Source organism: Euprymna scolopes, chromosome 36 (assembly GCF_053919585.1).
Source record: "Euprymna scolopes isolate OS-2025 chromosome 36, ASM5391958v1, whole genome shotgun sequence".
In the NCBI taxonomy this organism is placed as follows: domain Eukaryota; kingdom Metazoa; phylum Mollusca; class Cephalopoda; order Sepiida; family Sepiolidae; genus Euprymna; species Euprymna scolopes.
The window spans coordinates 78,067,756-78,081,017 of NC_136517.1; the positions used below are offsets into that span (position 1 = coordinate 78,067,756).

General features: G+C 34.2%; 1 protein-coding gene and 1 pseudogene across 1 annotated transcript in view; one reads left to right on the forward strand and one right to left on the reverse strand.

The window, feature by feature from the left end:
• Positions 1 to 13,262, forward strand: part of LOC145260623 (uncharacterized) — a 304,980-nt gene that overhangs the window by 1,496 nt on the left and 290,222 nt on the right. The gene's annotated exons all lie outside the window — the stretch shown is intronic.
• On the reverse strand, positions 1,180 to 1,413 carry LOC145260893 (U2 spliceosomal RNA; annotated as a pseudogene).

Sequence of the window (13,262 nt, forward strand, 5' to 3'; positions counted from 1 at the left end):
TAAGAAAAAACTGATATAAGAGAGATTTTCTCTGGGCCCAAATTAGAGTCTGTGAAACCGGACATAAGAGACCGGGGGAGAGAGAAAGATGGGGGGGGGTTCTCTTATATCCGGGTTGCTATATAATATATATATATATGTATGTATATATATATATATATATATATATATATATTGGATACTACCTCTTCTCCAGTTATGATGCAGTTTTGTTACCGCGCTATTTTTTTTTTTCAGGTTAAATTAAAATTTCATGATATCTTTTTTTTTGGTAAATTTATTTGGTAAATGCCCCAACGTATTATCAACACTCAACACCCCAAACCACACCCATGTTAAGAACGGCTTTCGGAATAAATGCCCCCCAACCTCGAAAGTCGTACTTAACAGCGAGGTTGGGGGTGTTTATACTACGTTGGGATAGGTCATAAGAATACTTTTTGTTTTGTTTTGTTTTCAATTAAATTGTTAGGGGAAGAAGCACAGAATAGTTAAAAAAAAAAAATCCCCTCCCCTCCCCCATGTTAAAGACTGGCTTTCAAAATAATACGTTATTTCAGCGCAGTAACAAAAGTGCATAAGTACCAATTTTTTTATTTATTTTTTTTTTATAGCATTTTCAGGTTCAATTTAATTTTTACGGTATCTTTTAGTGCGCATTTAGAATTAAACCTATTTTCAAAACAAAAGTAGATGCACAATAACATACTCGTCACAGAACAAAGATATCACATTCCAAAAATCACGTACATTGATCAAGTAGTTTTTTTTTTGTTTGTTTTTTTAACTAAGGGAATAAAATTTTATGACGAAGAGAAACATTGTTTTGATGCGCCGTGTTCGTGTTGTATAAAAAAAGTGGAAGACAACTCAACTCGTACTACTGAGATAAAAACTAGCCTTGTAATGGCACAGATTTCCTATATAATTTGACTAAAAATAATAAAAATGATTTTATGAAGATAAAAAAGACACTACCTGATCAAATTATATGACTTTTGGAATATGACATTTTAGTTTCGTGACGGTTACGTACATCATAAAAAGCTTTTTACGGTTTGGTGATTTTGATAAAATAGGTTTGTTTCTAAATAAACACCGTTTTGTTTATTAAATTGTAAGATGAAAATATAGAATAGTTACAAAACATCCTCCCCATGTTAAGAATGGGTTTCAAAGTAATGTTATTGTACCTATTTACAATGCCTCCCCACGGGACAGAGTTAGACACCAGGGTCGTTTTTTAATGTGGAGAAAAGGTACAAAAATAAAAAAAAATTGTCTCAGTCGTGTAGGACTGCTTCTCCACCGAAAGAACAAGAAATGGAAGTGCAGCAGCACCAGCAGTCAGCACTGCAGCATCTAAAGAACAGATACTACACTTTGATCTGGGCCAAAAAGCCAAGTAGCAGCATAGTCTGCATAAAGACTGTTTATGTGACGTTTCGTTTTTTCGTCTTTATAATTCCAGATTTCTAGCTTACCCCTTTTTTTCTTTTTCTTTTTGACAAATTTTCGCGATTTGTTCTGACTTTAACGATAACCTCAATGCCTTTAATTTTTTTTTACCATTCTCATATTACGAAAATCCAATCCATGCGTAATTTTCTGTGTTTTGGGCTTCGTTCAACATTTGTTTTGGATGTAAATGTTGGTTTTAAAAATAAAAAAAATAAAATAGCACTTCTACACTATTGGGACAAGATTTCGGAAATCGTAATACTGAATAAAAACAATGGTATCTACGTATTCCTCGTATTTTTAAGATTATATACCAAAATTACGAAAATCGATAAGACAGAAAATTATTTATTAAAGAAAAAAAAAAATTGAAAACGATCGTAAATTACAGGAGAGTTCATGAGGGAGGTAATTTTCCGTTTCAATTAAAACAAAACGGCGGCAATTTTTAACCTGCTAACACGCTTAAAGTTGTTTTTTAAAATAATTCAATAATATTCAGGTATTTTGACTGCATAATTTGGAAGCTACTGTTGTAACTTATTAGAATTGACAAAAAAAAAGGTGCTTCTACACTTTATTGCCAAAATTGAAGACGCCATTTTATTTCACGCACCTGCTGTGCAAATGCAAGGGAGATATCATTATTTTAAACTATGACCGAAGAAAGAACTATGGAAAAAAGTGAATAAATTACTGAAAACGGGAAATGAAAACAAAAACATTTACTGTCTAAAAATTTATCAAAATATAATTGTAAAAAAACATTTCTTGAAAAGTTTCCGTAAGAAAATATAATTTTAATAAATCAATTTTGTAATGAAAGCAACATTGGATTTTTATAAGTTTTTTTTTTTTTTTTTTTTTTCGAACAAATAATTTTAACCATGTTATTGATTAATTTGTTGTTAACCCTTCAAACTTGCTTTAATTCAATAACATGTTTAAAATTATTTGTTTGTTCGAAGAAAAAAACAAACTATTTTATGAAGAAAACCGAAAAAAACTAACAAGGAATTAAAATGAATGTTTAAAAGAATATGCAAATTAGCTAGATTTTTGCAGATTAATGCAATTCTACGACCCATATATAACAAAGTTGTATTTTCTTTTTAAATAAATAGAAAAAAGGGTTTTTACATACAATTTTTTTTTATAGGAGTGTATTTCTGTGAAAATGTTTTTCGTAATTAAATTTCAACTTTTATTGATACAAATCCTTCATTTATGAATCTCAATGCAAGTAATGAATCAATAGCAAAAGTCTATATTCCAAAGTTTATGACATTGACCATCTTACAATTTATTCCTTTACGTTGGCAGTCACAATTCTGGGTAGCACCTATTTCGTGGTACAAAATCATTCATCTAATTCATGAGTGGTACAATAATTAAATGAATGATTTTGCGCTACGAAACAGTTGCTGTCCAGAATGGGTGTGTGTCAAACATACTTACAGGAATAAATTGTAAGATGGTCAACGTCATAAACTTTGGAATATAGACTTTTGCCATTGATTCATTACTTGCTTTTGTAATTACATTGAGATTTATAAATGAAGGATTTGTATCAATAAAAGGTGAAATTTAATTAAGAAAAACATTTTCACAGAAATATATATATATATCCCCGAAACAGTGTTTCCTGGTAAACAACTGATGATCCCTTGAAAAATAAATTATTGGTATTATAGTAAATTCGAGAGCGAGTTGATGCAGTGATTGCAAGTGATTAAATAACTTACTGACTTAGATGGTTTTCTAACGAATGATAAAAAAAATATTTTTTTGTATAGTTTTAAAGGTTAAAAACTTCAAAGACTATGTATGTATATATATATATATATATATATATATATATATATATATATATATACTCCTATAAAAAAAATTTTTTTGTGTATAAAAACCCTTTTCTCTATTTATTTAAAAAGAAAATACAACTTTGTTATATATGGGTCGTAGAATTGCATTAATCTGCAAAAGATCTAGCTAATTTGCATATTCTTTTAAACATTCATTTTAATTCCTTATTAATTTTTTTTTCGGTTTTCTTATGGGATGATCATCTTTAACTAGTACGTGTAATTATATTTATACAGATATTCTACATGATTTATAATTGCATGATATTTGCTTAAAAAGTTCAAAAACCTCTTTCCATATATATTTATGTATGCGTATATATTTGTTTAAAAAATTTTGCCTACCAAACTTCTGTCAGTTTTTGGTCTACAAACATGAAGCTTAATATATAGGGTATTTGAATCCATGCAAAATTTGGGTTTGTATTACTGTACACATAGATTCGAAAAAGTTGTCAAAAAACAAATATATAACAAATAAATGTTATCAAAGGCAAGAGAAGTTACTTTTCTGCCAAACTGGATATATTTTTTGTGTTTTTATTCAATGTAACATATTTATTCAGCTCGAAAAACATACAGTGTTTACCGATGTATTGGAAAATTCAAGATGGTGTCTCATACCCTCTTTAACACCGTAAGTTTGGGAAAAGGTGTTATAAATAAAAAATCTATACAAAATGCTATTAAAAACCCGCCGAATATATGTCAACCTATGTCACAGTAACATATATTGAGCGAGTTTTTAACAGTATTTTATCCGGTTTTTGATTTATAACACCTTTTCCCAAACTTACGGTGTTAAAGAGAGAATCAGACGCCATCTTGAATGTTCCAATACATCGGTAAACACTGCATGTTTTTCGAGCTGAATAAAACATGTTACATTGAATAAAAACACGAAAAATATGTCCAGTTTGGTAGAAAAGTAACTTCTCTTGCCTTCAATAACATTTATTTGTTATATATTTGTTTTTTGACAACTTTTTGGAATCTATGTGTACAGTAATACAAACCCCAAAACTTTATATTTCGGTTTTAGCTGGGGAAAATCTGAAAATTAAAAAAACAAAGCCGATAGCCATTAGTCGCATGCTCTCGTGTAATGAATGAATGAATGCATGAATGACATGAAATTCTTAAAGATAAACTGAAATGACCGAAAAATGGGCTGAAATTACTTAGATAAAAAGTAAATGATTTAGAATGACTTTAATGAACTTAAGAATGACTTGAATGCTAAAATAAAATAACTGGAATCCTTCAAAAACAACTTGAATAATCTGGAGAATGACTTGAATGGCTTTGAAACTGATTGGTTGTAAAGTGGGTGACCATTTTACATTAAATTAATACAGAAAAGTGGTTCTCCACTTTATATCACAGTTACAAACATAAGTACAGCATGTAGTAAGAACAGATACTACACTTTGAGATATTAAATTTTTTATTCATAGGAAAAAAATACAATTGGGAAAATGAACAAAAAACTTAGGCACAAGGCCAACTCAAAAAAGGAGGGGGATGGTGAGGTTGGTTGATCCATCTCGTCTCTGTTGTAAATTTTAAATGATTTTTCTCTCGGCCAGCCTCTTCTATCATGGTTACCCCTTTAAATTTGTATTTGTGTGTGTGGTGGGAGGAGGGGGTGCCTACTTCAGCCCAATTTTAAAACATTTTTTATTTATATCAAAAAAAATACAAAAAAGATAACAATCTTAATAAAATTTCAGATACTACACTTTGATCTTGGCCAAAAGGTCAAGAAAAGCTTAAAAAGCTACGAACATCTAGTAACAACAGACCCTTGATCGTAACCAAAAAGGCCAAGCACAAAAGTGTTACCGACAGACAGACGAACCAATGGAGTGACTTATAGAGTCGCTTGCACGCGACTAAAAAAAGTGAAATTTGCCAAGTGAATGTCGAACGACAGCATTACAAATATGTATGCGTAACGTAATAGCTATTAGTTCATGTTTTAATTTTTAGCCTTGCAGCAAATATGTCTTTATAGCTCAGGTATTAACGTCAACAGTAAATCATAAGCTAAGGCTTTTGGTTTCGATTCTCGGTGGTGGCACACGAGGAATTTTTTTTCCTTTTTTTACAAACCTTTTAAACCATTACCATATATTGTGTTCAATATAAGCTATAATATAAATGTCACCTGTCTGTTTAAATGTTTATAGGAGGTTGCTCTTTTCGCTGACATTTTCGAAAGTCATTCCCTCTTTTCGATTGACTAGCCTTAATTTAAACATTCGTCATTTCCGGTTTGGTGATGGATGAAACGACGAAGACATCACGTTTTTTTTTTTTTTTCTTCACGTTCTTTCTCTCCTTCACACTACGGGTTCGAGCCTGCCTGCTTCCTGTTCTTTCGCCCCCTTCCCCCGATGCTACCCCCCCAGTCACCACAGAGTTCCTTACTCGACTCAGGCAACGCCAGAGAGGCCCGCTACTATACCATTTCTTTTTTTTTTTTTTTTTTTTAAATCCCCCCACCCGGGTGTCTTTACTACACCTCCACACACCCGGGCAATGCCGAATAGCCCCGCTAGTATAATAGTAAGTACAAAATCTTCATTAATCAAAATATCATATTTAAACGTATTTATATATATATAAGATATAAAAAAAAAATATATACATGACAAATTCTAAGATGTTATCTTATCATAAGTAATGAAAATGATAACGTCATCTTCCCAATTGACCAGTTAACTGTTATATCTTTCTTTTTATCTCGTGGTCATACCGAATTCCAGAAGAATTCATCTCGTCTAATATATATAACTAGCAGGGGTACCCGGCGTTGTCCGGTTGTTTGGAGGTGTGTGTGTGTGTAAGGCAGGGGGGCTTTAAGTAAAGAATAAGCGTAGTAATAACCTTGTTTAAATAAATTAAATAAAAAATTAAAAAAAAAACGATAGTAAACTTCTCTACAAAATCGGCGAAACCAAAAAAAAACAACAAAAAAAAAACAGTGAACAAACGTAAAACTTCTTTAAAAAAGGAAAAATCAGGGGAAAAAATGAACGTGTTTGGAAAAACTAAAACAAAACAGCGAAAAAAAAAAAGACATAAATAACCTTTCGTTTCGGTTAAGTCCATTCCACGTTTTTTAAGCAACTACGAAGTAAAGAAAACCCAAACCGGTGTTCTTTCGTAACTTTCCCTTGTGAACGATCCTGCAACAGTGTAAAGTAGTGGCGGGGGAAGGAGGAATTTATTAGAGAGAAAAGATTTTACTACTTCCATTGATTGTAACCGATTTTGGCTCCGAATTCTCAGCAGAAAAAATATAGGAATCTATGATTATCGATGGAATGATAGAAGTGGAGAGGTAAAATGCCTATAACACACCTCAGATATTGTGCTGCAGTTTGTGCATATTACATTTGCATGAAATGTCTTAATCTTATGAAGGTCAAAATCAAAGGGAAAAAATAAGTTCATTTTATATATATATAAGGGATAACTTGCAGGGGAGACCCGACATTTCCTGGGATTGAATGATGATCAACAACAGTCCCATATTTTTCTATTGCCTTCAAAATCGGTGAACTCGCCCATCTTTTAATCAAATCGATTGATGACCTGCTCTGGTTGGGGACCCGTACAGATGTACTGGGAGGAAGTTTCATATGCCTCCCCACATGTTACAATACATTATAGTCTACATTGCACTGTAGAGAAATAATTTCTATATTGAATGGCTTGCATTAAACTTTGAAATACAAGTTCATCATGGTTTAATTGTGCTCTAAACTTTCATTCATTTTGCACGCAACCCTGTCATATCAAAGAACCTACTGTTGATTTTATGTCGGGCCCTTCAGCATGTGTGGTAATAAAACTTAAATGCACTTGTGATGTTAGGCTGTGTAAGGTGTCAACTTGAGCAAAATCGCCTGTTCCTTCTTTCATCTGACTTTTTTCAATTATTGATACAAACCCTATCTAAGGACCCTACCAGGTACATAAAGTACATTTGCATGAAATATCGTTTCGGAGTCCATAGGGAACAAATTCATGCGCACAAAATTCCCTTTATATAACAGCAGATATATATTTTGTTTTATCATTTTGTACTAGATGGGGATGGTGCATCCTACTAGCTGCCAGACATTTATCCATTATTTCATACATTTCAACTGAGAGGTTTTATCATTTTGTTTTTCATGGAGATGGGGCATTCTACCGGATGCCAGTCAATCACTCAAAGTTTCAAGCACTCCAACCAAGGGAGCTTTTAAAGATTCTAACCATTCCTTTGAGTGCAATTGATTGCATTTCTCTTGCGCTTGGTTCACTGGGTATATTCAACAGGTAGTTTTTGAAAAAATTTTTTCATGAATCCGTGATTACTGGAATGATGATCTAAATATTGCAGGGTTTTTTTTTTTTTCTTCATATCCTTTTCAGGATGGCATCGTTAAGGACACTGTAACTAGGACTGCTACTTTCTTACTCTACGCTCGTATCACTATATCAGGATTAACAGTTCCATTTTCTAGGTGCGTAGCTTTAGGAATGTCATGTTCATAATGGATGGTGTATGACTTATTCCCAACTGTTCTTTCTGGTATACTAGTAGGGGTACTTGGCGTTGCCCGAGGAGAGGTTTTATTGTAAGGGTATTGAGCAATGGAGGCCTAAAAAAAAAATATTAAAAATGAACAGAGCGTGAAAAAAAAAAAAAAATTAGCTGCAGTAGCCAGGCTCGAACTTGTAATGAGAAGGAGGAAAAGATGAAAAAAGGCAACCGTTTAGCCTCTGCATGCAACGCGACAACGTCGACGAGTTTTGAAATAAAGCTGGTCATTGCAAGGCGTATGATGACTTTGCAAAAATGTCAACGAAAAAAGTGACCCCCTCCTTTTAAATAAACGGCCCGGTTGACGGTGAAAAAAAAACCGAATGATTCTGGGCAATTTTTGGATATTAGTTGGCCAAAGTCGATGCCGCAAGACATGAATGAGTTTGCAAATTTGTCAACGAAAAAAGTGGGCTCTCCTTGTAGAAAACGACCCTGTTGACGGTGAAAGAATGTTTTTGGATATTTGTCGACCGAGAGACTGAACTTCCAAACGATACCAATTTTGTCAGTGTTGCTCACCTGTGTCAAAAGTTTTAGTGAGATATACAAACATGCACACACACTAACAGACGTTTGATGTTTATATTAAAGACTATCAGGGGTGCCCGACGTTTCCCGGGTGTTTAGGTAGTGTAGCAAGGACTCATGGCCGGGGGCAGGGGTGCCAGTGTGTGTGTAGGTGGTTTAGTAAGGAACCCCAGGGGGTGGGGAGCAGTGTAAAAAAAAAAAAAAAATAAATAAATAAATAAAATGTGGTAGTAACAGGAGCCGGGAAATGAAAAGAATAGTAGGCAAAGATGTTAAAAAAAAACGTTTTTTAATTAAAAAAAAGTGGTAGTAGGCAGGCTGGCAGGCTCGAACCCGTAACGCGAAGGAGATAAAACGAGGTTGAAAGAATGTGACGTCTTAGTTGATGTCTCTGTTCCCTGACCGGAAGTTCAGAACATTGAAATTAAGCGAGGTCAATCCAACCGATATGGTGATGCAAAAACCGATCCCCTCCTTTAACTGTCGAGGATATTTGTCGTCCGAGATGTCGAGCTTCAAAACGATACTAATCTCATCAGGATCTGTAACATTTTTTAAAAGTTTTTGGCAGACATACAAACTTACGTACATACATACATTCGCACAAACCGATGATTGAGATTTCTATTATAGAAGCTGCTCCCACGATTTACTGCTACCTTGGATATTCAGCATTTTATAGTTTTCCAGTGGAGATATTTACACACTCCAATGTGTCGCATTGTATAACTATAACTGCATGTCAGGTGGCTCACACTGTCTACTTCTGTGTGGCAGAACCTGCACTTGTTGTTATTGCTTAAAGGTAAAATCGTTGAACTTAACAGCCAAATTTCTGGCCGAAGACCGTTCACAAAGATTTTCCCAAATCTCTGTACCCTGTATACCGAATTTCGAGTATGTAGACTTAAAATTGACAGTTATTGTGTAGGGAAATGTACACACACAGACACGTGCACTTATATAGATATATAGATAATATGGTACTAATATATTGCTGGTATATAGTTGCAGTATTTACTTCAATAGTGCCGGATACATGAATAGAGCTTAGTAGTATGTCAATATATCTGACAAGCTACACAAAAAACGTTTGTTTCATTCTCGAGGGCAATGATCAGGCTAAGTATTTACATAAATGAAACGGATATTTATGCAGAATACGTGCCGTGCTGAAATAATGTCATTGTTTAGAAATCTGTTTTAACATGGGGGAGGAGGGTGGGAGCTTTATTAACTATCCTATACTTTCAGCTAACAATTTAATAAACAAAATATATCGTAAAAGTTGAATTTAACTCGAAAATCCTAGCTTAAAATAGCATGTATGCACATAGATAAAAATACGGAATAGTTTTGAAGAAGACTCTCCTCCGCATATTAAAATGGCTTTCTAAATAACTAGCCTGGGTGTCCGGCGTTGCTCGGGTGTTTATAGGTGCGTGTTGAGCAAAAAAGAAAAAAAGAATTTGTAGTAGGCGGGCAGGCAGGCTCAAACCTGTGATGTGTGTAAGGGTGTTGGTTGCGCAAAAAAAAAAAAGTGGTAGTTGACAGGTAGGCTCGAACCCATACTGCGAAGGATGAAAAGAATGTAAAAAAAGAATGTGTTTAGAGCCAAAATTGGCGGAGGAGTTTAGTAGAGTGTTCAAAGGTCAAATCGTTGAACTTTGAGCCCTTGACAGCCAAATTTCCGGCCGAAAATCGATTAAAGATTTTTCCAAATCTCAATACCCTTTATATCAAGTTTTGAGTCTGTAGATTGAAAATTGACAGAATAGCGTGGTAGGGAAATGTATACACACAGACAGACAATTTCACTTTTATAAATATACTAGCGAGGGGTACCCGGGTGTTTGGAGGTGTGTGTGGTTTTGGGTAAATCAAAACTCCAGGGGGGGGGGGGTAAAATAAAAAAAAGTTTTGGTAGGTAAGTATGAGGAATGAGGATCGAACCCGAACCCTTGAGGCAAAGTTGGAAATTAAAGTGTGAAAAACAAAAACGTGTGACGTTAACCATTGCGCCACCGCGAGATGCTAACGGAAACACGTTTGAATTTATTTAATTACTTGGATTTGGCAGGTGCCCGTTTTAATGAGTTAATGAGTTCAACTTTTGACTGCGGGGTAGCATTTCATTTAGTGCAGGAATGCTTTTTTTTTCCGCCCAAGATGTTGGGGGTAGGGGGAAACATTATTGGAAACGGCCTAACCTACATGCGGCGGGCGAAAACAGTTGAATATTTATCTTCCCGAAGTCGAGCAAATTAAATAGACAGGCGAGCTCCGTTGTTAACTCTGAGATATTACGATTTATATGTGATATAAAAAGTTTTAAAAAGTTGTTAGGCGACCGACCGCTTCTCTGAAAAAAGCCTTTCTTGGACATACACAAAAAGCGAACATACATTTTCGCTTTTATATATATAGATAAATAATATTATTCATAATACATTACGAACGGAATTAAGCCTCCCTGTTTATCCCCCTCTAAACGTGATGCCAGATTATTAGTGTGTGTAGAAGGGGTATTTTCTCTTATTGTTTCCATTGAAATACTGTGTCTGTTTTATAAACGAATAATTATTGTTTAATTATAATCAGACACCTGTAAAATTACCTGGCGTGACCAGATCAGGCCGTATAAAGATGTTGGCTTCCTGAGACGAAATGCATCTAACATTGATGCTTTTTTTTTTTTTTTTTCTACTTCCTTTTGCAAAACTTGATAATGTTCTGAAAAATCACCCCCCCCCCTTCGTTCTTCCCCTTTTATTTTCTATCTCCCCCACTTCCTGACTGGTTTCCTAACTTAAAATGTACCAAACATTAATACTGTAGCCCCTTTTCCCTCTCCCATTGCAAAACTCATGTTCTACAGGACAGGGAACAAAAACTATAGCATCTACTATAAAACAACCGAATCAAACACTGAAAACTAGCGACTGAAGATTCGAAGAGCCTCAAGAAGAAAAACCTTCAACAAAATAACTGGATATAACATGAATACGATTTCCAAAATAATTGGATTCGGCATTAACTAACCCGAAAAGGTTTGATATGTCGTAAAACAAAGCAACCAATCTTTAAGATTAGTTAAGTCTGAGCACTTTCACGGAAATATAAACTAAGAAGCAGTTAATTAGCGTTTATTCATCGTTCACGATTTTCGTTGGTCGAACACTTTGTGATTGTTTAATGTCTGCGCCCGAATTGTCCGTTTTCCCTTCATTTCGAGAGAATTGTTTGAAGGACCGGAGGTAATGGCTTTGCAAATGGAGTCTACCGGCAGGAATTATCACCACCTACACAAACTATTGCGTAACCATGAAACGCTAGTGGTTTTGGGTATAAAATAATAATTATTGCTTCATTATATATCTACTTTATATAAAAAGAACTTTGTCTGTGAGTTCATTTTCTATGAACTCGAAAACGACTGGGTCGATTTTTATAAAATTTCGTACGATGATACTTTATGGGCCTGGCAGTGTTCTTAAATAGGTTCTGTGTCAGAATGTCTTCGATAAATATTGATTATCGATAATTGAAATGATCCGATGAAAGAAGGAACAGGCGATTTTGACCAAAGTTAACACCTTACACAACCTAACATCACAAGTGCATTTGAGAAGTTTTATTACCACACCAGTCGAAAGGCCTAACATATAAAATCAGCAGTAAGTTCTTTGATATGACAGGTGCTTCGAAATGATTGTTTCTGTTTAAAGCACAATTGGACCATGGTACTTGATTTTTTTCATTTTAAACCTCAATTGAAGCCATTATATAAAAATAAATTTATAAAATTAACAGTAGGTTCTCTACAGTGCAATGTAAACTACAACATATTGTGAACCGGGGAGGTATGTGAAGCTTTCTTCCGGTGCACCGCGGTTGGCTCAACTAGAGTAGGCAATTAATCGATTTGCTTAAAAAAAATGGGCGATTTCACCGATTTTGATGACAATAAAATATGGGAGTGTGTGTTATATTGTCAGGTGTGATTATATATTCTAAAACAGTTATATATGTTACATAGAGAGGTTGAGGGAAGTTATTGTTATTATAACCGGATCAGATAATAAAAACGTATAAATTTTATATATCATTTGTTTAGTCAGAGTTAGAGATATCGATATATAAACTGAGTCATGTTGTATGAGAGTTATCACACGGGTATATATTACAGTTTATATATAAGAAGAATAATGTTTCATACCTTCTTTTTCATGAGTTCTATCTTCACTTGGTGAGCTCCGTGACGAACCATGAAATGACGAACACCATCCAATTGAGACATCTGTTCCTCCTTCTTTTGTGAAACCACAGAACAACACTTTATATTTTTTTATGAGATAAATTTATTTCTCGTGTCTCAAATGGTCTTCACAAAGAGTCTGCTTACGTGTTTACAGGCTTGTTTTTACAGCCCGCTTCCTGGCTTGATGTACGTCTAGTCACCTGCGTGACTAGACTCCAAGTCTCCCGTCTGTTCACTCCAACTCCCGACTCTAAACTTCTTGACCTCAGTTCCGGTGACGTAGCCAGTTAAAAAACGTGACCTTTCCGTCATGTACGCCGGTTCAAGGTTATTTTGTTTATATTTAACCTAGCTAATTTATATAAACATTTTCAGCTGAAAGCCGTTGCTACCCTTCTATAAATTATAAATAACTCCCAATATAAACTATTTTAAGAATATAATTGAATAGATAGATAGACAGATAGATCGATAATAACTAATCAACTTTTAACAATGTTAATTATCAAACAGGTGAAACGTTGGTTGATTCTCATTCAAT